This window comes from Ornithodoros turicata, chromosome 1 (assembly GCF_037126465.1).
Source record: "Ornithodoros turicata isolate Travis chromosome 1, ASM3712646v1, whole genome shotgun sequence".
In the NCBI taxonomy this organism is placed as follows: Eukaryota; Metazoa; Arthropoda; class Arachnida; order Ixodida; family Argasidae; genus Ornithodoros; species Ornithodoros turicata.
This window is the reverse complement of record NC_088201.1, coordinates 218,995,669-219,015,252: the sequence shown is the minus strand read 5'-3', so window position 1 is coordinate 219,015,252 and position 19,584 is coordinate 218,995,669. Positions and strand designations below refer to the sequence as shown.

The 19,584-nt window shown below is 49.8% G+C and overlaps 19 non-coding genes across 19 annotated transcripts; all 19 read right to left on the bottom strand.

Annotated features, from left to right (window-relative positions):
- Positions 1-531: 531 nt before the first annotated feature.
- On the bottom strand, positions 532-602 carry Trnag-gcc (transfer RNA glycine (anticodon GCC)). Its single transcript has one exon. It is a non-coding gene; the product is annotated as a tRNA-Gly (tRNA).
- Positions 603-734: 132 nt separating this feature from the next.
- On the bottom strand, positions 735-805 carry Trnag-gcc (transfer RNA glycine (anticodon GCC)). Its single transcript has one exon. It is a non-coding gene; the product is annotated as a tRNA-Gly (tRNA).
- A 132-nt stretch (positions 806-937) lies between these two features.
- Positions 938-1,008, bottom strand: Trnag-gcc (transfer RNA glycine (anticodon GCC)). The gene has a single exon. It is a non-coding gene; the product is annotated as a tRNA-Gly (tRNA).
- A 133-nt stretch (positions 1,009-1,141) lies between these two features.
- On the bottom strand, positions 1,142-1,212 carry Trnag-gcc (transfer RNA glycine (anticodon GCC)). The gene has a single exon. It is a non-coding gene; the product is annotated as a tRNA-Gly (tRNA).
- A 134-nt stretch (positions 1,213-1,346) lies between these two features.
- On the bottom strand, positions 1,347-1,417 carry Trnag-gcc (transfer RNA glycine (anticodon GCC)). Its single transcript has one exon. It is a non-coding gene; the product is annotated as a tRNA-Gly (tRNA).
- A 133-nt stretch (positions 1,418-1,550) lies between these two features.
- On the bottom strand, positions 1,551-1,621 carry Trnag-gcc (transfer RNA glycine (anticodon GCC)). Its single transcript has one exon. It is a non-coding gene; the product is annotated as a tRNA-Gly (tRNA).
- A 122-nt stretch (positions 1,622-1,743) lies between these two features.
- On the bottom strand, positions 1,744-1,814 carry Trnag-gcc (transfer RNA glycine (anticodon GCC)). The gene has a single exon. It is a non-coding gene; the product is annotated as a tRNA-Gly (tRNA).
- A 122-nt stretch (positions 1,815-1,936) lies between these two features.
- Trnag-gcc (transfer RNA glycine (anticodon GCC)) lies at positions 1,937-2,007 on the bottom strand. The gene has a single exon. It is a non-coding gene; the product is annotated as a tRNA-Gly (tRNA).
- A 133-nt stretch (positions 2,008-2,140) lies between these two features.
- On the bottom strand, positions 2,141-2,211 carry Trnag-gcc (transfer RNA glycine (anticodon GCC)). Its single transcript has one exon. It is a non-coding gene; the product is annotated as a tRNA-Gly (tRNA).
- A 5,144-nt stretch (positions 2,212-7,355) lies between these two features.
- On the bottom strand, positions 7,356-7,426 carry Trnag-gcc (transfer RNA glycine (anticodon GCC)). Its single transcript has one exon. It is a non-coding gene; the product is annotated as a tRNA-Gly (tRNA).
- A 133-nt stretch (positions 7,427-7,559) lies between these two features.
- Trnag-gcc (transfer RNA glycine (anticodon GCC)) lies at positions 7,560-7,630 on the bottom strand. Its single transcript has one exon. It is a non-coding gene; the product is annotated as a tRNA-Gly (tRNA).
- A 122-nt stretch (positions 7,631-7,752) lies between these two features.
- On the bottom strand, positions 7,753-7,823 carry Trnag-gcc (transfer RNA glycine (anticodon GCC)). The gene has a single exon. It is a non-coding gene; the product is annotated as a tRNA-Gly (tRNA).
- Positions 7,824-7,945: 122 nt separating this feature from the next.
- On the bottom strand, positions 7,946-8,016 carry Trnag-gcc (transfer RNA glycine (anticodon GCC)). The gene has a single exon. It is a non-coding gene; the product is annotated as a tRNA-Gly (tRNA).
- A 133-nt stretch (positions 8,017-8,149) lies between these two features.
- On the bottom strand, positions 8,150-8,220 carry Trnag-gcc (transfer RNA glycine (anticodon GCC)). The gene has a single exon. It is a non-coding gene; the product is annotated as a tRNA-Gly (tRNA).
- Positions 8,221-8,353: 133 nt separating this feature from the next.
- Trnag-gcc (transfer RNA glycine (anticodon GCC)) lies at positions 8,354-8,424 on the bottom strand. The gene has a single exon. It is a non-coding gene; the product is annotated as a tRNA-Gly (tRNA).
- A 133-nt stretch (positions 8,425-8,557) lies between these two features.
- On the bottom strand, positions 8,558-8,628 carry Trnag-gcc (transfer RNA glycine (anticodon GCC)). Its single transcript has one exon. It is a non-coding gene; the product is annotated as a tRNA-Gly (tRNA).
- A 122-nt stretch (positions 8,629-8,750) lies between these two features.
- On the bottom strand, positions 8,751-8,821 carry Trnag-gcc (transfer RNA glycine (anticodon GCC)). Its single transcript has one exon. It is a non-coding gene; the product is annotated as a tRNA-Gly (tRNA).
- A 133-nt stretch (positions 8,822-8,954) lies between these two features.
- Trnag-gcc (transfer RNA glycine (anticodon GCC)) lies at positions 8,955-9,025 on the bottom strand. The gene has a single exon. It is a non-coding gene; the product is annotated as a tRNA-Gly (tRNA).
- Positions 9,026-9,146: 121 nt separating this feature from the next.
- Trnag-gcc (transfer RNA glycine (anticodon GCC)) lies at positions 9,147-9,217 on the bottom strand. The gene has a single exon. It is a non-coding gene; the product is annotated as a tRNA-Gly (tRNA).
- Between the last annotated feature and the right edge of the window lie 10,367 nt (positions 9,218-19,584).

The window sequence follows — 19,584 nt, the reverse complement described above, 5'->3', positions numbered from 1 at the left end:
AGCCAATGTAGCTTGATTTGAAGCTCTTTTTTGTGGGGGTCCAGAATGACGCAGCGTTTCCCTTTTACTGTAAATTCCCCAAGGCTTAGCAACTGGTCCCTCGCAGCCACATTATCGAACGTCAGGGCCCACAGATGATTGTATACGAAGGGACCAACTGATGTAACCTCACTCCGGTTCACTTTGTCCTTGAGTGCCTCACTAAAATGACCAATGTTGTACGGTCGCCCAGCGGGGTCCGCGTGTAGGAAAACTGTATTCAAGGCAACAGTACCTGAAGGAATCATTGGCAGAACAAATTTATATCCATCATCCCGGCTAGGCCTAGCCGTAGAAGCCGCTCGATCAGAGCACATATTTGTTGCGTCCGGCCGATTCGCACGAGCTCGCAAAAAAAAAAAGACGACGCCTCGTGGGTGTTCCTTGGAGGTATATTTTGCTAACTTTAAGAGCGTCCCCTTACACAAAAAATTAAGAATTACGAGTTCGAACACTCCACCGTTGCGTCTTTCCCTTACAAGAGGACAAATTTGCATCGGCCGGGAATCGAACCCGGGCCACCCGCGTGGCAGGCGAGTATTCTACCACTGTATCACCAACGCCACATGGGTGTTCCTTGGAGGTACCTTTGGCCAACCTTAATAGCGTCCCCTTACACAAAAAGCTAAGAATTACGAGTTCGGACTCGCTCGAACACCCTACCGTTGCGTCTTTCCCTTACAAGAGGACACATTTGCGTCGACTGGGAATCGAACCCGGGCCACCCGCGTGGCAGGCGAGTATTCTACCACTGAACCACCGACGCCACATGGGCGTTCCTTGGAGGTATATTTGGCCAACTTCAAGAGCGTCTCCTTACACACAAAGCTAAGAATTACGAGTTCGGACTCGCTCGAACACTCTACCGTTGCGTCTTTCCCTTACAAGAGGACAAATTTGCGTCGGCCGGGAATCGAACCCGGGCCACCCGCGTGGCAGGCGAGTATTCTACCACTGAACCACCGACGCTACATGGGCGTTCCTTGGAGGTATATTTGGCCAACTTCAAGAGCGTCCTCTTACGCGAAAAAGCTAAGAATTACGAGTTCGGACTCGCTCGAACACTCTACCGTTGCGTCTTTCCCTTACAAGAGGACAAATTTGCGTCGGCCGGGAATCGAACCCGGGCCACCCGCGTGGCAGGCGAGTATTCTACCACTGAACCACCGACGCCACATGGGTGTTCCTTGGAGGTATATTTGGCCAACTTCAAGAGAGTCCCCTTACACAAAAAAAGCTAAGAATTACGAGTTCGGACTCGCTCGAACACTCTACCATTGCGTCTTTCCCTTACAAGAGGACAAATTTGCGTCGGCCGGGAATCGAACCCGGGCCACCCGCGTGGCAGGCGAGTATTCTACCACTGAACCACCGACGCCACGTGGGTGTTCCTTGGAGGTATATTTGGCCAACTTTAAGAGCGTCCTCTTACGCGAAAAAGCTAAGAATTACGAGTTCGGACTCGCTCGAACACTCTACCATTGCGTCTTTCCCTTACAAGAGGACAAATTTGCGTCGGCCGGGAATCGAACCCGGGCCACCCGCGTGGCAGGCGAGTATTCTACCACTGAACCACCGACGCCACGTGGGTGTTCCTTGGAGGTATATTTGGCCAACTTTAAGAGCGTCCCCTTACACAAAAAGCTAAGAATTACGAGTTCGAAGACTCTACCGTTGCGTCATTCCTTTACAAGAGGACAAATTTGCGTCGGCCGGGAATCGAACCCGGGCCACCCGCGTGGCAGGCGAGTATTCTACCACTGAACCACCGACGCCACGTGGGTGTTCCTTGGAGGTATATTTGGCCAACTTTAAGAGCGTCCCCTTACACAAAAAGCTAAGAATTACGAGTTCGAACACTCTACCGTTGCGTCTTTCCCTTGCAAGAGGACAAATTTGCGTCGGCCGGGAATCGAACCCGGGCCACCCGCGTGGCAGGCGAGTATTCTACCACTGAACCACCGACGCTACATGGGCGTTCCTTGGAGGTATATTTGGCCAACTTCAAGAGCGTCCTCTTACGCGAAAAAGCTAAGAATTACGAGTTCGGACCCGTTCAAACACTCTACAGTTGCGTCTTTCCCTTACAAGAGGACAAATTTGCGTCGGCCGGGAATCGAACCCCGGCCACCCGCGTGGCAGGCGAGTATTCTACCACTGAACCACCGACTCTTTTTTTTTTTTTTGGCATTTTTATTTGCCTAAAAACCGTAAGGGTCACATCGTACACTGCTTATGTACCTGACAATTAAAAACAAACAAACTTTTGCAAGATTCGCAGCAATCTACGCGTCTCACGCTACCACACTACGATAGTTCTGGTTCATGGCGTTCACAGTTTGCTGTTAAACACGCGCCCGAAGGTGTTGATATCCAGCCACTGCACTGTCGAGGCCAACTTCCCCCACATATCTTCGTCTTTCAATTTGTTAGAAGCCAACAGCGATAGCGTCCACATCAACTTCTGTTTGAGGTATGTCACAACTGATAGGGCTCTGACGTCACATTCCACACGCGCAGTGCGGGCCTTCCAAATAGCGTGGAGTCCTACTATGACAATGGTACTGAGAAATTCGGCGTGGTCGCGGTTCTGGAAATGCAGGAACTTCAGTGACTCGTAGGTGAGTTCTACCTTTAAACGCAGAGACGTCTTTAGATCGCTCCAGAATAAGACTGCATTCTTGCAATCATAGAAGATGTGCCGCAATGTCTCTGGTTGTCCACATACGTCACACCTTCCTTGCCATGGTACGAAGAAGCCTTTCCCCAGGAGCCATTGTTTCGTGGGAAGAACTTCTGTGTGGAAGCGCACGAAGAAATCCTTCGTTCCAGTTGGCACAGGTAGGTGTCTTACACGTTTCAACACATCCTGTGGCTTTACTCCTGTGAAGGACTGTCGGTAGAGTGGGGGTGGGAAGACATTTGTTACGGTGTTCCAATAGAGCTGCTTCCTCTTGACCGATGCCAGGTACTCCCACGAGTACCTTTCAAGAAAGAAAGCGACGCTCTGTTTGATGTTCCTGTAAAACTTCAGCGCAGTCGTGCTGGTGATGACGGGCTCAGTCGTCACCATCCATGGCAGCAGATGTCCTGATCCCAGCTTCTGCATAGCAGCGCGAAGTTCGGGCTTGTTTTGGTCACGAAAATACATGAACAGTTGCACCTTCACTTTCAGCTCAAGGTTGATGACGCTTAGCCCGCCAGCTTCGAGCGGCCAATAGATGTTTGATCTTCGCATGCGCTCAAACTTGGACCCCCAAAGGTAGGTGGCACATATTCTGTGGAACCGCTGTGCTATAATGGTATCCACCGGTACTGCTTGAGCGGAGTAGAAGACAGATGGGTAAAGGACCGTATTGCAGATGAAGCTACGGTGCAGGAGTGATAGCTCTCTTCCCCTATACGGCTGCAGTTTTCCGTGTAGTGAATCCAGTTTCCTCTGCCATCTTTCGTCGTTCTCTGTGTAAGGGTCGAGTCTTACGCCCAAGTAACTTCCCAATTCCGAGGAGCATTCCAGATTGAAAAGGTTATCGGGTATTTTTTCCCACTCTCCTAGCAAGGAACATCTGGATTTCGTCATGTTGACTAGGGCTCCCGATGTCTGACAGAAAGTATCGCAGATTTGCAGAGCGGCCTTTACTTGATCTGGGTCGCGGCAGATAACCGCCACATCATCCGCGAAGGCCAAGACCTTGATTTCTTCCTGACCTAGCTTCAATCCGCTAACGCTGGTGCTCCTTAGAATGAGTCGGCACAGTGGCTCCAGGTACAAACAGAAAAGGATTGCCGATAAAGGGCATCCTTGGCGCACTGATTTGGTTATCTCGAACTTCGGCCCTATATTTCCATTGATGACTAGTTGGGCTGAGATGTCATTGTAGCAAATTCGAAGCCAGCTTTCCATATCTTGTCCGACGCCTACCCAGCTTACGAGGTCAAATAGGAATTCCAAGCACACCCTGTCAAAAGCCTGCTTTAGGTCAACTTGCAGCACGGCCATGCAAGCTCCCGTTACCCTTGCGAATTCGCAGATCGTTCTCATGATGTGAAGATTCGTTGAAATAGACCTTCCTTTGATGCCGTAGGTCTGGTGCCAGCCTACGCTTTTCCACAGCATGCTGTCGAGCCGTCGTGCTAAAATCTTCGCTAGGATTTTGTAGTCCGTGCACAATAAGCTTATGGGGCGCAGGTCAGACACGGACGATTCACCACCTTGAGTAGGCTTCTTGTGAATAAGGACCATATGACTCTTCCTCAATGACGGTGGCATAAGGCCTCGTTTTTTAATGTCTTGAAAAACCACTTCCAGGATAGGGGAGAGCTCTTCTCCATAAGTTTTATAAAACGCTGAGCCCAGCCCGTCCGGCCCCGGCGCCTTGTTCCGTGATAATTTCTTGATTGCGTCTTTGATTTCTCTTTGCGTGATGTCCCTTGAGCCTTCTCTGCATCTTCTGGCGTTATCTTAGGTATGTTCTTGAATAGCTCTGAATTTCTGTTGACAAGACAGCTGTCCTTCTTGAAAAGACTTCGGTAGTGATCATACAGGGCCGCTTCCACAGCTTCCGCACCTTCGTGTAGGGTGTCCTCCGTCCGTAGCTTCAAAATTTCGTTTCGCTTAGCGTTCTCCCTTTCTCGTGCAAGAAACACCTTCGTTTATACCTCATCCCGTTGAATCGTCAGCAGCCTACTTCGAACTTGCGCTCCTCGGTAGCGTTCGTGCATGCGCTGTAGTATTTCCTGCTTGATTGCTTTGATGTCGTCTGCGAATTGGCCCGGGTTCTTCTCCTCTTCTTGTAAAATCGTTCGCAGGCTGTCTTTTAGCGCTTTCATTTCTTTTTTCTTATCCGTTGCTCGAATTTCAGCAATCTCGATTGCCCTGAGACGGACCTGCTGCTTAAAGATCTCCCACGCTGGCGCGTCTATCTCTTTTCTGTTCAAATCGGCAATCATGCACTTTATCTCTTCTGTGAACTTTCCATCCTCTAATATTGTCTCGTTCATTTTCCATGATTGATTACGACGTCGAGCGCGATTACTGTTATCATCTGCGAGCTCGACGATCACCATCGCATGGTCCGTGAAGGCCATTGGGACTACCTTGTATTCGTTTTCTGGTTGATTAAGCTCCCCGGAAACGTATATTCTGTCGAGTCTGGCATGTGACGTGCCCTGCCAGTGGGTGAACAATGTCGTCCTCCCTTCTATCCCTATCGCAGAATCCTGTAGGTCGTTATTTTGCAAGATCTTTTTCAGCTCGTTCACGCTACTGTCTGTCTTCTCCCTTTTGTACGTGCAATCCTGTCGGCGACAAACACAATTAAAGTCGCCGGCTATCACAAGTCTGCTGTCGGTTTGTGTGAAATGATCCATGGTTGTTTCAAAAAAAAGTTTTCGCTCCGCGTCTTCATTCGGGGCGTAGATGCTAACTACTCTGATGACATTATTATTCCACAAACAGTCTATTGACGCCACTCGTCCATTCTGCTCCAACTCGCAGTCTATCACGGTGATCTTACTCTTCTTGCTGATCATTATCGCTGTTCCCGCGCTTCCATTTACACCAGTTGCATGCCGTACGAAGAACCAGCGCTGAAAGGCTTTCACCAACTCCGTTTCTTGCTCGATGGATGATATTTTACTTTCTTGTATGCATGCGATGTCGATGCTTTCTTCGAGTAGAACGTTTCTTAGCCAGGCTTTTCTTTCGTGTCGGATCAGGCTGTTGACGTTTAAGGTTGCAACTTTCAGTCTTCTTTTCATTGTGCTGAGAGTTTGAAATCCGTGGACTGTTTGCCTTTCTCCTTTAGGAGTCTTTGTCTCCTCTCCTCAGGCGTTATTATTGGCGTCGGAGTGTATCTGACTTTCTTGTGGCTTGCCGTTGAGTCTTTCCATTTGAGGTCGGATCGTCCGCCTTCGGACCCCTTCCCTTTTTCGTTTCCCCCGTCGCTTACTGAAGACGTTGTATCCGCGGCTCCGACGAGGTTTTCGACTTTTCCTTCAACCTCTGATAAATTTTCACCACTCTTTTCGGTGTGGTCGAACTTTTCGGTGTGGTCCTGATGCCGAGTCTCGCCGTGGCCATCTGGGTGTTTGACGTCAATCGCTTTCGCTTGGTTGTCGTTCTCCGCGTCGTGGTAGCTCGTCGTCGCGTCGCTGCCGCCAGCTGGTACCTCTGCTGCTTCTGCACTATTTTCCTTACTTCCGTCTTTCTTCTTAGAGCCATCTCTTAGGATGGTGTCGCTCCTGGTGGCGTTGTCTTCGGAAACGCACTTGGAATTGTTGATGTCTTCCTCACAACGAATTACTCCTCCAGCGGCGCCTCTCGCTTGTGTACACTCTTCGACATCCATGAGGTCTGTCGTTGACGAATCCCCCACTGTTGCTCTTGTTTTAGAAGCGTAGCTACTGACGCAGTCCTCTGCCTCATGCCCGAAGCCTTTACATATCTTACACCACGGAGCCTTGCATGCTTTCCGAAAATGGCCGACTCTCTTACACCGTAAGCAGAGCGGTGGCCTGCCGGGAATATCGATTAGCACCTGACCACCCATAATCTCCATCAGGTGGGGAATGCTTTCGACACTGACGCCGTCGCGCAGCACAATAGAAACTTGACGCGTTGTCGTTTCAGCGCCGGCAAACGCCGTCGACCGCCATATCTCCCTTTTGATTTCTTCCACCTGTCCATAGGTGCTTAGAGCATTGGTTACTGCGTTATCCGGTACATGCATTGGGAGCCAGTGCACGCAGAGACGAACTTCTTTCTGATTCGGGTCCAGGATAAGGCATTTTTTGTTCTTCACTGTGATAGTTTTCTCCGCCACAAGCTTTTCCTTCGGCAGCCTTGAGTGCAGTGTTAAAGCCCACACGTGATTATAAAGATACGCCCCAAACTGGGCCACATCGTCTTTCGCGATAATTGACAACACCCCTTCCGCAAAATCGTCGGCTCGGTAAGGCCTTCCAGCTGGATCCGCATGCAGAAATATGGTGTTAAAGGAAATATTGCCAGTCGGCAACGTAGGCAGAAGAAGTCTGTACGTGGTAGAAGTCTGACTTGCCGTTTGTCCTTCGGTGAAATCCCGGCTAGGGTTAGCCGTGTTGGCCGCTCCGACGGAGCTCATGTTTCCCACAACCTTTCGCTTGCGCTATCGGAAGTAGAATCCCACTGAACCACCGACTCCACGTGGTTGTTCCTTGGAGGTATATTTGGCCAACTTCAAGAGCGTCCTCTTACGCGAAAAAGCTAAGAATTACGAGTTCGGACCCGTTCAAACACTCTACAGTTGCGTCTTTCCCTTACAAGAGGACAAATTAGCGTCGGCCGGGAATCGAACCCGGGCCACCCGCGTGGCAGGCGAGTATTCTACCACTGAACCACCGACGCTACATGGGCGTTCCTTGGAGGTATATTTGGCCAACTTCAAGAGCGTCCTCTTACGCGAAAAAGCTAAGAATTACGAGTTCGGACCCGTTCAAACACTCTACAGTTGCGTCTTTCCCTTACAAGAGGACAAATTTGCGTCGGCCGGGAATCGAACCCGGGCCACCCGCGTGGCAGGCGAGTATTCTACCACTGAACCACCGACTCCACGTGGTTGTTCCTTGGAGGTATATTTGGCCAACTTCAAGAGCGTCCCCTTACACAAAAAGCTAAGAATTACGAGTTCGAAGACTCTACCGTTGCGTCTTTCCTTTACAAGAGGACAAATTTGCGTCTGCCGGGAATCGAACCCGGGCCACCAGCGTGGCAGGCGAGTATTCTACCACTGAACCACCGACGCCACGTGGGTGTTCCTTGGAGGTATATTTGGCCAACTTTAAGAGCGTCCCCTTACACAAAAAGCTAAGAATTAGGAGTTTGAACACTCTACCGTTGCGTCTTTCCCTTACAAGAGGACAAATTTGCGTCGGCCGGGAATCGAACCCGGGCCACCCGCGTGGCAGGCGAGTATTCTGCCACTGAACCACCGACGCCACGTGGGTGTTCCTTGGAGGTATATTTGGCCAACTTTAAGAGCGTCCCCTTACACAAAAAAGCTAAGAATTACGAGTTCGGACCCGTTCAAACACTCTACAGTTGCGTCTTTCCCTTACAAGAGGACAAATTTGCGTCGGCCGGGAATCGAACGCGGGCCACCCGCGTGGCAGGCGAGTATTCTACCACTGAACCACCGACGCCACGTGGGTGTTCCTTGGAGGTATATTTGGCCAACTTTAAGAGCGTCCCCTTACACAAAAAAGCTAAGAATTACGAGTTCGGACCCGTTCAAACACTCTACAGTTGCGTCTTTCCCTTACAAGAGGACAAATTTGCGTCGGCCGGGAATCGAACGCGGGCCACCCGCGTGGCAGGCGAGTATTCTACCACTGAACCACCGACGCCACGTGGGTGTTCCTTGGAGGTATATTTGGCCAACTTCAAGAGCGTCCTCTTACGCGAAAAAGCTAAGAATTACGAGTTCGGACCCGTTCAAACACTCTACAGTTGCGTCTTTCCCTTACAAGAGGACAAATTTGCGTCGGCCGGGAATCGAACCCGGGCCACCCGCGTGGCAGGCGAGTATTCTACCACTGAACCACCGACGCCACGTGGGTGTTCCTTGGAGGTATATTTGGCCAACTTTAAGAGCGTCCCCTTACACAAAAAGCTAAGAATTACGAGTTCGAACACTCTACCGTTGCGTCTTTCCCTTACAAGAGGACAAATTTGCGTCGGCCAGGAATCGAACCCGGGCCACCCGCGTGGCAGGCGAGTATTCTACCACTGAACCACCGACGCCACATGGGTGTTCCTTGGAGGTATATTTGGCCAACTTCAAGAGAGTCCCCTTACACAAAAAAGCTAAGAATTACGAGTTCGGACTCGCTCGAACACTCTACCGTTTCGTCTTTCCCTTACAAGAGGACAAATTTGCGTCGGCCGGGAATCGAACCCGGGCCACCCGCGCGGCAGGCGAGTATTCTACCACTGAACCACCGACGCCACGTGGGTGTTCCTTGGAGGTATATTTGGCCAACTTTAAGAGCGTCCCCTTACACAAAAACTATGAATTACGAGTTCGAACACTCTACCATTGCGTCTTTCCCTTACAAGAGGACAAATTTGCGTCGGCCGGGAATCGAACCCGGACCACCCGCGTGGCAGGCGAGTATTCTACCTCTGAACCACCGACGCCACATGGGTGTTTCTTCGTGGTATATTTGGCCAACTTCAAGAGAGTCCCCTTACACAAAAAAGCTAAGAATTACGAGTTCGGACTCGCTCGAACACTCTACCGTTGCGTCTTTCCCTTACAAGAGGACAAATTTGCGTCGGCCGGGAATCGAACCCGGACCACCCGCGTGGCAGGCGAGTATTCTACCTCTGAACCTTTTTTTTTGAACGTTTTTATTATTACTAAAATATGTAAAACCACGCTACATTTCTTCCGGTTCCTTGCTGGCTTCCGCCTCACAAACGAGTTGCTACTCTCCTACCATACACCTGTCAACTGAGGTTGCCTTCACCGCGTTCGATCTTGCTTTGGACCTCGGCCCACAATCCCACCAAGTCCTCGTTTGGTAGCACAGTAATTGTCCATAACACCTTTTGCACAAACTTCTCCCACGCTGTTCCGTTTCCTTCACGACATTCAACATAGTCCATGCGATAGCTCCAGAGGGAATGTAGTGCAAGAATTAAAAAACTGTCCAGTGTGTCACCAAAATGTAGAAACTTCATGCGGGTCCAATGTAGATCCAAGTCCACGTCAATGAAATTCCTGAATGCACCCCAAAATTGTATGGCTCTTTTACACAGCAAGAACACATGAATGAGAGTCTCCTCTTCCTCGGGGCACACAACGCAGTTAAGGGACCAGGGAACTATGAAGCCTTTCCGTCGCATCCAGGTTTTAACCGGTAAGACCTCCCAATGGAACCGAAAGAAGAAATCCTTTGACCCTGTTGGGATCCTTAACCTCACTTTCCTGAGCACGTCTTGTGAGCCGTAGGGTGGCTTACACTGTCTATACAACGGAGTTGGCGTAACTTTAGCTATAGTGTCCCAATACAGTCTTTTCCTTGAAACGGATACGAGATAATCCTGTGAGAAGAGGTCCTCAAAAAAGGATATTGCACTTGCTATTTCTTTATAGAAAGTTAAAGAGTGAATGTGGTGGCTTCTATCTTCAGATGTTACTGTCCACTTTCTGAGGTATACGCCGCCTAGAACTTGAAGTGCTGCTCTAAGGAACGGATCTTTCTGTTCTCTGAAGTAAAAGAATCTTTGCACTCTTATCTTGATCGTTAGGTTTACGAGGCCTATGCCACCTTGCTTCAGGTTAAGGAAGAGGTTTGAACGTCTCATGCTTTCCATAGACGAATGCCAAATGAAAGTCGCACAAATCCTGTGGAACTTGGCTTGGAAGCGTTGATCAATGCTAGTACACTGAGCTGCGTAAAGTACAGCAGGGTACAACACTGCATTGCAAACGTATGCCCTGTTGCAGAAAGACAAGTATCTGCTTTGCCAGGGGACCAGACTTCCACGTAGAAGGTTCATTTTTTGTGTCCACCACATGTTTGAGGTACCCTGCCCGTTGAAGGCAATACCCAAGTATTTTCCAATGCTTGTGGTCCAGGTGATTTGCATGAACTGCTCCGGTGTATATGTCCAATTCCCAGGACGCTGCTTATATAGGTCCAGAGCATGGTACGGTACCACTGCGGAGGTTATACTTTATTCAAATAAATATATACAAAACAAACACTTGGGGAGTGAGTGCGCGCCGGAAGGTGGTTTCGCGTTACAGTTACGAAAGGAGGAGAATGTCGTTGGCGGGAAAGGCGAAAGTTGAACAAAGAGTTAGGTACGCAAACCTGGCAAACAGTTGGCAAACAGTTATATAGTAAGTCATGATAGTGGAATTGTCTGAATATGTGGTTATTGGAATTGTACTCTCAAAAATACCATACAGGTATAAGTATAAATTTAGTATGGCGCGACATCTTCCCCGTACACAGAAAGAGTGTCCCCACTCTTAGGCAGCTTGAGTACAAATCAATACTCTACACAGTAAGCCTTCTGCAGAGGTAATTATAACAATCAAACACCAGGTACACTTCAAACACGACAATATAACTCCTGTCCAATACTCAATAATATAAAAAGTCTGGGCGCTCAGTGCGTCGCGCGTGACGTCGAGGTCGGCAATCTGAGTTCCCAATTGGGCGCGCTTGCGGAAGGCTAGTCGCATGTCGGGAATCCGCTTCGTCGTCCGACGCGTCGTTAGCGCTGAAGAACTCGTCATCACCCGATTCATCCTCACTGCCGCTTACATTGCCGTGGTTGGAACCTTCGTTTCACTCCGGAGCTTCATTGCCTTCTGATTCTTCCCGTAATTCCCACGTCGGGTAATATGGCTTCAGACGAGAAACATTAACAGTGTCAGTTCTCCTACCGGTTCTGTTCTCAATTTCCCAGTCGTTCTCGGCTGTTTGCCGGACGAGGCGGAATGGACCATGATAGCAATGAAGGAGCTTTGTTGTCTGTTTCTTTGACCTCGGCGGTGACCAAACATAGACGAAGTTTCCAGGCTTGAAGTTGTGGCCCCGTCTACGTTGGTCGTAGCGCTCCTTGTTCTTCTCTTGTGCGTCTCTCTCTTTCAGCGACGATTTCCCGTGCAAGCTGGAGCCGCTGTTGTATGATTTCCGGATCTTGAGAGGAAGGCTCATTGTAACGGTTCTGCAGGGCCACGTCAATAGGAAATGCAGGCTCGTATCCGTGCAGGAGGAAGAATGGCGTGTGCCCTGTCGTCTCCTGCTGTGACGAGTTATAGGCGAACAACACATAGGGAAGAAACTCATCCCAGTCCTGATGGTTGGACGACACATACATGCTTATCATATCGACAAGCGTCTTGTTGAATCTTTCACAGAGTCCATTTGTTTGCGGATGGTAGGCCGTCATGGTCGCGTGATTTGTCTTCAGCAGCGCGAGTATTCCTTTCATCATCGTAGCCACGAAGTGCTGCCCACGGTCCGTGATTAATTTATCCGGGGCGCCATGTCTCAGCACGATGTTTCCGATGAACCGCTTTGCCGCCTCAGATGCAGTGGCTGCCGGCGTAGCAACGGCTTCCGCAAACTTAGAGTGGTAATCCGTCATCACAAGGATGTAACGGTTACCGTTCCTAGACTTCGTAAAGGGGCCCAGGAAATCCATTCCAACCTGCTGAAAGGGGCGTGAAACAGGAGGAATGGGTTGTAAGAACCCAGCTGGCTTGAGAGGAGGAGCCTTCCGTGTCTGGCAGTCCTTGCATCCCATGACGTACTTCGTAACGTCGGAAAACATCTTCGGCCAGAAAAATCTGCTTCGTACCTTCTCCAGGTGCGCTTGATACCCAAATGCGCTGCCGTTATATCAACATGGCAAGCTCGAAGTATTTCGGGACGTAGGCACCCTGGAACAACCAGCACGAGCCTTGTTTCTTCTTAATTCTTTGCTCTACGGTAGAGTACACCGTCGACCATCCGGAATGCCCTGGCTGTTCTTTTTACCCTCCGATCAGCCGGGTCATCCGGGTTTTCTAAATGTCGAATTATTCTGGCCAAGAATGGATCTCCTCTCTGCTGCTCCGCAATGTTCCCTTGATCCGTGACCAGAAGCGGTAGGACAGATTCATCACTTTCCGGTGCTGGATCATAAGGAAGGCGGGATAAGGCATCAGCGTTGTTATTCTTTCGACCAGCTCGATGGCGTAGCGTGATATTGAATTCTTGAAGGAGCAGGGACCAACGGATGAGTTGTCCGTTGGAATTTTTCACATTCATCAGCCAGGTGAGGCTGGACTGGTCGGTCACAACTGTAAACGAACTGCCGAATATGTATGGTCGAAATTGGCGGCAGGCATACACAACAGCAAGGCACTCCTTTTCCGTAGTGCTGTAGTTGCTCTCAGCTCGATTAAGGTGACGGCTGGCATAGGCCATCGCACGTTCTTCGGTACCGTCCCTCTGCACGAGGACAGCGCCAATACCATAGTCGCAGGCGTCCGTGTGAATTTCCGTCGGCTTTGTTGGGTCGAAGTGGCAGAGCACAGGTTGAGAGACAAGGCGTTGCTTAAGGTTTGCCATAGCTGTTTCGCACTCGGCTGTCTACGCAAATGGCACACCCTCCTTCGTGAGGTTTGTCAGGGGTCGGGCAATACGTGCAAAGTCTTTGATGAATCGCCGATAGTAGTTGGCGATCCCTAGGAAGCTTTAGACCTGTTTCTTGTTTTTTGGCGATGGTATCTCCTGGATAGCTGCAATCTTGGTCGGATCCGGTCTAATATGTTCCCCGTCGAGTACGTGTCCGAGGTATCTGATCTCCTTCTCCGCGAATTTGCACTTGTCTAATTTTAGGCGCAGGTTAGCATTATCCGGGGCCCGGAACACCTGTTCGAGATCCGTCAAATGGGCTTCCATCGTCTTCGAGAAGATGACAATGTCGTCCAGGTACGCCAAGCACACTCTCCAAAGGAGACCACCAAGTTCCTTGTTAATCATCCTCTGAAAAGTGGCCGGCGCGTTGCACAGTCCGAATGGGGCCGCATTAAATTCGAAAAGTCCTGCATTACAAGTGAAAGCTGTCTTTTCCTTGTCCTCTTCTCGGATACCGGCCTGCCAATAGCCGGACGTCAAGTCTAGGGTTGTAAAGTACTTGGCGCCTTGTAGAACGTCGAGGATGTCATCTATACGCGGCAACGGGTGTACGTCCCTCTTCGTAACCGCATTGACTTTCCGGAAGTCGACGCAGAAACGTCACGTCCCGTTTGGTTTTCGCACCAGGACCACCGGAGAAGCCCACGGGCTGTTCGATTCCCGGATGACACCGTCCGCCAGCATTTCATCCACCTGAGCCCTGATTACTTCTCGTTCGTAAGGAGAGCAACGATAGGGATGCTGCTTTATGGGCACCGCATTACCGGTGTCTATCGCGTGCTCCGCCAAATGCGTCCGACGAATAGGGTTGTCCTTTCTTGTGAACAGGTGGGAGAATTTGGAAAGCAGGTTGTGTAGCGCGGCTTGATCCTGGGCTGATACGTGGGGTCCAAACCGAATGTCTCCGTCGTCTTTTGGCGTTCCTTCTTGGGGTGCCACTACGCAGGTGGTGGTGGTGGTGATAGGGCTTGCCGTTGTCGGCCTCACGTATGTGGGCAACGTCACGACTCACGCCCTGGGGGAATGTGCGTCCTGGGCCAACTTCTAAGGGAACTGTGCCGACATATGTCTGAAGGCGTCTGAGGAAAACACAGCAAAAAACCCCAGACAGCACAGCCGGCACTGGGATTCGAACCCGGGTACCTCCCAGTCTGGCAGTGACATGGCCAGCACGCTAACCACTGAACCACGGGAGCTGGGTATTTAATATGGAGGTGGCCAATCCAATTTTGCTATGGGCGTGAATGATGATGGGCGAGGAGGTTGAATTTGCAACGCGAACGAATCCCTTTTGCTGTTGCACGTTCGTGATAGTACGTGCTACTGATAAACCGTTGGACAGTTTAGGGTACGACTCGACAAGTTGTAGCCCATCATTTTGAACCTTTACTTGCAGAACCACTTCAGTTCCCGATTCGATTCGCACTTGGGAAACATTATATACAGGCGTCACTTTATTTACGCAATTTGCATTACGCTCACTGAGGTTAATAGAAAAGGTTTCTTGGTTAATATGCAGCTCGCGATTATAAAAGTCAATAACAACGTTAGCGTCCCTACGAAACGGTATTCCCCCCAGAACGTCATACTGGAAGTCCGATAAAACTTCAAAACGATAAAAGACACGGGAAAAATTAAACTGTTCGAAAATTCCACATTCAAAACACATTGTCCTGCTGGCTGTGCCAAATCACCACTGACTGTCTTGACGAACACATGCGGTGCTGGCTGTACAGTCACAGAAGATAACGATGATAAAAAATTGGAAGATATGATGTTCACTGCTGACCCTGTGTCCACTATAAAGTTTGCAACGTGTCCTTGTACATTCACAGGTAACTTCAACAGTTCATTTTTCGAAAGCCTTGCGGTAGGGCGGCCAGACGTGCCCCTTACATCTGGCCGTTCCCGTTTCCCGCCGCGGGCAAGTTGAGTGGGGGTAGGTCTCGATGAGCCGAGCTCAGTTGTTCGTCTCGCATTCTTTTATGGCATTGCCGGTAAATGTGACCCCGTTTGTGACAATAGTCACACACGGGCCTGCCATCGTCCCTTCGCCCTCTTCCTGCCGGAGGCCACCGCGCTTGGGTGCGACGAAGATGGACCTCCATGGCAGCCAGTCGCTTTTCGAGGGAGCGCAGGGATGCCCCAAGGTCATCTTGTGGTTGCGGGCGTTGATGGTTTGAGCCGCTTGGTGTGGATTCCACGAAGGCGCTGTGGAGTAGTGTGGGATGGGGAACGGTTGATGGTGGTGGCCACGACCCTGCGTTGACTGCCGCTTGAGCGAGGCCGAGCTGCTGCAACCCCTGTGGAAAATGCGTCGCTGAGAGAGACATGACGTTTGCTTGGCTGATGCGTTGCAAAGTGTGCAGAAAATCGGCGCACGTCGATGGATTGACGAGGAGCATTTTCTGCATATCTTCTGGGTGCAGTCCCTTCATGAGGTGCCGCAGTTTGCACGCCTCAGTCATTTGTGGGTCCACCCGAGCACAGAGCTGAAGCACGTCGTAGAAATACTGCTCCGGTGTCTCCAGTGGACGGTGTGTGCGGCCGCACAGGTGTAAGTGGAATAATTCTGTCGTTTGCCGCCCACCGAAGTTCTGCGTGAGTTCGTGTTTCCACTGTTCCCAGGTGAGCTGTGCTCCCGTTAGCATCTTGGTGGTATACCACTTCCGTGCGTCGCCGTCGAGTGCGAGGTATAGGCACTTAATTTTTGCTTCGTGATCCCACCCGTTGATCCCAGCAACGTGTTCGTACCAGGTCAGCCACTCGGATACGCTCTCATCGGGACCTCCTTTAAAGGTGGGTGCTCCCACGGCCGGTCGTGCTGATGGGGTTGCCATTATATTGGACGCTTGTTTACTTTTCTTGCTGGGCATGAGTTTTGATTAGTTCTTCTGCGAGTTCGAATAGGCGGTTGAAATGATGATCTATTTTGTTCCTGCGTTCTTCTTCGTATGTTTTGGACGGGAGACGAATCGGTTGTGCGGGTTTTGGGCGTGTTGCTTGCAAAAGGCGGCGACGGCGGTTACGTTTCTGACTCGCCGTTAAAGCGTGAACACTGATCGCGTTTTGGGGAGTCGCTCTCATGGTAGATTAGGGATCTTGCCCCGCACCTCCACCACTTTTGTCGCGGTTAGGAATGCTCTATTGGGAACTTGTCTGCTCCGAACCCTACTGGCTCCACACGACACAGGCGGGAAATCCTAAGCATCCACAGCCGGAAGGGGAGCCGAAGCTCCACACAACACAGGCGGGAAAAACTTCCTCCAAAAAGCCTCCACAGCCGGAAGGGGAGTTTACCTCTTTCGCGACTTCCACAGCCGAGGGAAGATACAAGTCCTCACACAAGGCGGGAAGCGGTGCTAGAGAGGCAGAGTGACAAGAGGCCGAGACAGTTTCCAGAGATACAACAAACGACCCCCGGCAGTGGCCCAGGACGCTGCTTATATATGTCCAGAGCATGGTCCGGTACCACTGCGGAGGTTACACTTTATTCAAATAAATATATACAAAACAAACACTTGGGGAGTGAGTGCGCGCCGGAAGGTGGTTTCGCGTTACAGTTACGAAAGGAGGAGAAAGTCGTTGGCGGGAAAGGCGAAAGTTGAACAAAGAGTTAGGCAATAATATTGGTAAACAGTTATATAGTAAGTCATGATAGTGGAATTGTCTGAATATGTGGTTATTGGAATTGTACTCTCAAAAAGCTGCTCAAAAATACCATACAGGTATAAGTATAAATTTAGTATGGCGCGACAATACGTTGGAAGTCACCGCTGCCACACGTGATGTTTCCGGTTCCGCGTACTTCTTTTGCGTTCTGCGCGCTGTGACTAATCTTCTAATAGAAGAGTAAACACCCGAACACAGAAAGTGCGCACAAGCATGCGTTCAACGTAATATTGCCACCTGAACTGTGACACACCTGCGGAGACTTGTCTCTTGTGGCGCCGTGCTGTCTGGAGGGTCACGTGAGCGGTCACGTGGTAGAGAAGAGCATCCAAGAATGCAATGTGAAGCCGCCTACGCTCGTCCCGATCAAAAAAAAAAAAAAAACAGTCGGAGGGGCCGCTGCTTGCGGTTGCTTCCTCCATGGCAAGAAAGCATGCAGGAATGCACTGCGGAAGAATACGCGGTGCCATGTCACTGCTCACCGGCGGAGCGCGGAGGAACGTAGCACGCTCCAACTAAGGCATAGCCGGCACACGCATTATTCAACAAGCACACGAGTACACGGCTCAGGGGGCACACATATTATTCAGCGGGCACAAAGCCGTTTCATACAGACGTGACGGCTTTGTACCACCTGAAATTTGGCGATTCGGATCGCTGTGCTTCCTGTTTGATAACGGTTACGGCTGTGTACCGGCTGTACTTTGTGAGGGAACCTTTTTTAACCGGCACGTGTCCATCACAGGATTTAGAGTGTACACGATAAAACATAACAGACGTCGTCTGCTAAGCGAGGCGCGAGGTGAAGTGGTCATGTGACAATAAGGCGTATATAGCATACGACCTTCGCCACAGACGAACTAAGATACCTAAATTCCAGCTTGAACTTCATTTTGCAAAGTGAGGGGCCTAAGTGATGGCGAGGTGTGGTGCAACGCTGAGTTGATGGCTTCCCTCCGCTGAACGTCTTTTGAGGGAGCTCATGCGCTAAGCCGGTCTTGCGGGAGCAGCGTCTTAAGCCGAGGCTGGTGCAGCCGACGGTTAGTGACACATTGTGGGGAATGTGGATGCAACCCTGTGTTTGAGAGCACAACAGTATTGCATAGGGCCAACGCACAAATAAAAAGAGAAATATTAGAAGTATTCTGTATACACAATGCCCCATTTTAATGCACCAGTAAGCCGACTATATCTCGTGGCTGCCGCAAGAGATAGATTCTCTGTCAAAGCTGCCAAAACTTCCCTGTTCCTGTTATTTACAGGTTCCCACAATCCAAAGCAGGAAATGGCCAGAGGGAAATGTGCGTCAATGTAAAATTAAACCATTGTCTCGGTGCGAGTGCAGCGAAGTGCTTCGTCCCCGTAAAGGGTCGTTCCTTACTCCTCCGAACAATATTGTTGTTGTTGATTTGTTAACTAACGGCCTTCACCCAAGCCCTACACAACGATTTCCTTGACCGAGGACGCTGAGGGCTAAGGAAAGCAAGGGGAGGTGGCCTGAAGTATGAATAAGGCCAGGACATTGTCAACGTGTGCTCAACAGAGGAAACACTGTGGAAGTAGCCGCAAGTAGAAAGAGGGCAGAGGATAGCACTGTTAGAACTTGGGCTAGTTGGCACTTTTGATGCTTTTAATGCTTGGTATTCTGACGAAAGACGCGCTGAAATGCCAACTTCGCCAGGTTTTAGCCAGGTTCGCCTTTTAGCCAAGTTCTTCCGTGTCTTCTCAGCGCGTTTTTCAGTAGGTAAGGGTTAGTTGATATATTTGGTACCCCAACTGAGGCAAGTATGTGTTCCTTGGCTGAAGTGGGTAAAGTGTTAGGGGCTAGTTTGAAACAGCATGAGGACGCCAGAGAGAAGCCCGTGTCATGAATTTCGACACACTGGTCGTGTACGTCACGTTCTTCACATCGTCCGTTTCTGCGACCGGCTATGCTCTGGCTGTGGTCTTCATGGGAGCAGCTCAAGAGGAACATGCGCATGCTACAGCGATCCTTCAACATTTCCGATTACATATTCCCATGAGGAAAAAGGAAGTAATCAATAATATACACTTACCCCGAGAAAACGAACACGATATCTGACAGGTTCATAATTGGACTTTTTCTCATAAATTCACGAATTGAATTGAGACTTTTGTGAGCATCAACTTCTTGTCTGTTGTCAACCAAGGTCAGAGCTGGATCAGTAAACCGGATGAACTGTGAAAGGACATATTCAGTATCATTACATGAAAGCTTGAGAACGTTTTCACTACTAATTGTCAAAGTGTACAGGGAGTAGGTACGTAGATACTAAACTTCTAGTCTAGAAGTAATGTGAGAAGCATACGCTAGTGGGCTTAGGAGAGCAACACAACATATTTAGTTTGTATTTATTTTTTCCTAAAAGGAGTTTATTAATATTTATTTACCTACAGTTCACAGCTTGTTACAAAGACATTCTTGCGCAATGAAAGACATGTTTCTGTTGCCCTATGTAGGCTAGGATATATTTCACAGACATGACACACTCATTTTGATCGTCTAATACCAGTCGCATCTGGAGCAAATGCTTGTTTTTTTTTTTGCCGTCGGACAAGTTGTGACAAACCCATTAAGCAGATAATGATATCAAGGCAAATGCCGCTGAAACTGTCTACGTAGCACCGGAGGAATGTCTCCTGAAACATGAACATTAATACTTG